This window comes from Schistocerca cancellata, chromosome 8, assembly GCF_023864275.1.
Source record: "Schistocerca cancellata isolate TAMUIC-IGC-003103 chromosome 8, iqSchCanc2.1, whole genome shotgun sequence".
In the NCBI taxonomy this organism is placed as follows: domain Eukaryota; kingdom Metazoa; phylum Arthropoda; class Insecta; order Orthoptera; family Acrididae; genus Schistocerca; species Schistocerca cancellata.
Genome location: NC_064633.1, coordinates 299928562 through 299931762, shown reverse-complemented (window position 1 = coordinate 299931762; position 3201 = coordinate 299928562). Strand labels below are relative to the sequence as shown.

Genomic DNA, 3201 nt, shown 5'->3' with positions numbered 1-3201 from the left:
AGACAATAAATATTAGCGAGGCCTTTTAAGAGCTTTGTAGCTCATTTGAAATACCAGTTCACGATGGATTTTTTTATTTCTTTTGCTGAATAATGCGAGCTTTTATTACAGTCAAAACTAATACTCGCAGATTTAAGTGTCTGTCCTTTTGTACACTGTGTTCGGCAAAATCTGATTCAAAAGTCTACAAAAGAAGAAACTGTTAGCCGTAACTGTCGTAATTATCTCATTAAACGGGAACATTTTTCAACATGTGCTTCAACTGATTGAAACTCTGTAACGTGACAAGTGAAATGGGTGATATGAAAACTAGATCATAATATTCTAAAACTTTAACAAAAGCCCCCAGAATATCGAATAAAAAAACTCTACTAAGATGAAGATCTACACTGTAAGAAAACATCTGCACTACTCCTCAAATATATGGGTAAGTCTAGATAAAAAAATACATTTAGCAGGAAAAATCTGAACTTGTGAAGAAATACGGTACAAATATTATGATCACTCCCCAGACTTGTAGACGAAAGATCCCAGTTGCCACTTACCTTTCGTGCAGTAGCAATAGCACCAGACAACCGAAAATGGTTTATGAGGAAACCACGCTCGCGTAAGAATGAAGCAAGGTGTATTCAGCTTGAATGAAATGGGAAATAATGGCTAAGTCATTAACAGCGTACAGTGTCGATTTTAAAGTGTAATTTATGCACAATGATTAGAATTTTGATAACGCCTTTCCCACAAATAGATGCTTGAACCTAATATTTATAAAAGTTAAAGTAGGACTTCCCGTGCCAGACACAGAGGTACTTTTGAGCAAACCGGAAAAGTAACGCAGATTCTTATACTTTAGATGAATTGTGATGCAGATCATTCACAATCACAGAAATGCTCAGCATTGCAGCACGAAAACAATACTAGTGTTAATCTTAGGTTATCTGTTAAGTTCATTACTATCTCAGGAAGCAATGTTATAAGTGTCTCGGAGATAAAGACTCGAATCTGGGATCTTCGTTTACATGGGTTTTCAACTGAGTTATGCAGATATAACTCACAGCCCGATCTCAATACTTCACTGGGACCGGCACATCTCTCGTGCTCTGCGATCTTTACAGAGGATTTTCTCAATGAAATGATTCTGCGTTCTTGAACGTGGCATACGTGATGCAGCTACCGACATCTCTTATTATTGCTGGGATGGCTTCGTCAGGTTTTCAACTTGTTGTTTCTGGTTACTGCTTCGAACATATTATTCGATTACTGCTGAGTGTACTGGCAGACTGTTTCTTGGTTGGGCGACGTGATCAAGTGCGAGGGGTGGTTATTGTTTGAAGTACGTCGTGTTAACCTGTAAGGTGACTACTCAACTTAAAGTATATAGCCTATTACTACTGTAACTGAATCCGAACATGATATGATTTAACAAGCCACATCCTATCATAGTCAAAGTTGTTACAGGTGTAATTAGTTAACAAACGCAGTACGACTAAAACACAAGAATAAAAGTTACTGCACAGTTTTAACCTAAGATTAAGCGCGCTATTCTAAATAGCAGACATATAAATATGAAACTGGACAACGTGAACATTAAAGATCATCTCCAAGATTCCAGCAATAGTGAATGGGTTTTAGGAACTCGACTTGTAACTGGACACGCACTGGCAAAGGAAACCTCATACTGTGATTATCACAGTCAAATACGCAACAGCGAAAATACGCTGTTATATAGAAAACAAATTTAATCCGTCTCTTAGTTGAGAGGTTACCGCACCTTCCTGCCAAGCGGAGGATCCAGTTTCTCTTCCTGATTCCTTCATGATGCAAACTGAGACGCTACTTGACCGATTTGTAGCCTCTCCAGTTCACTAAAACTGACGAGTGCACGGAGACAGGTCTGCTGCTCCCACGCTCTTCCATAACGCATCGAATGTCGCCATTTACACAGGGTGACACGGCGGTCGATCAGTATCGATCGACCCGCCAGGGCCTTTAGGCGGGTTTTCATTATTACGGTTTCCTACATCAATCAATAAGAACGAGACCCTTATAGAATAACTGCCTGTTCATCTGCTCGTTCGTGTGTTTAGACCCCATTTTCTTAGTACCGGGTACAGTACCAGCCAACGGCCTTGCCGCCGTGGTAACACCGGTTCCCGTCAGATCACCGAAGTTAAGCGCTGTCGGGCTAGGCTAGCACTTAGGTGGATGACCATTCGGTCTGCCGAGCGCTGTTGGCAAGCAGGGAGCACTCAGCCCTTGTGAGGCCAACTGAGGAGCTACTTGACTGAGAAGTTAAGGCTCTGTCTCAGAAACTGACATACGGCCGGGAGAGCGGTGTGCTGACCACGTGCCCCTCCATATCCGCATCCGGTGACGCCTGTGGGTTGAGGATGACACTGTAATAACACGGTTCACGTTTCCGTCGCACTTCACATAGCGTAGATCTGGAACTGTCTCCTAGGCATGCCCGATGTGAACTGACTGGGCACGGCTCGTGCTGCCTGAGTTCTTGTTGTTATTGTTGTTCCGCCGGCAGAGGTCGCGGCCGAATTCTCGCGTGCCCTCTGATGGACGGGACTACTTGCGGCAACTACCGTCCGTGACGGGCCGTGCCGATGTGAGCCTCCCGCGATCTTTCTGGTGGCTACTGCAGACACGACGGCCGGTCAGTACCTTTGGGCTTTCATGGCCTGTGCGGGAGGGTACAGTATCAAGTTTACATTGAGGTCATATACTAAGGTCTCGGTCTCTTAGTGGAGTAAGTTCCTAAGTCAATGGAGTCAAAAGATAGAGCCTTTTACGTTACATACTTAGATACTCGCACTAATTCATCAACATCCATTGATGAACTGACTACAAACATAATTAAGTTTGTACAGAACATTCAGAGAGGGAGTTCTGCCTGTTCTTGACGGGTTTTCTTTTTCTCTGCAAGACGTACCAGTGTCACAGATACCTTGATTACTCAACAATTTAGAGACAGATCGGGAAACCTAGCTTTCTGAAAACAGAGACCTAACTTTACGTTAAGTGAGATATGAATGTATTAGAAAGCATCAATATAGATTGCCAATACTTTCATATTGTACTGAAATATCAGATTATGCCTACAGAATATCAGTTATGTTGATATACACTCCTGGAAATTGAAATAAGAACACCGTGAATTCATTGTCCCAGGAAGGGGAAACTTTATTGACACAT

At 42.5% G+C, this 3201-nt stretch overlaps 1 pseudogene; it reads left to right on the top strand.

The window, feature by feature from the left end:
- The first annotated feature begins 2116 nt into the window (after nucleotides 1–2116).
- On the top strand, nucleotides 2117–2234 carry LOC126095888 (5S ribosomal RNA; annotated as a pseudogene).
- The last annotated feature ends 967 nt before the right edge of the window (nucleotides 2235–3201 follow it).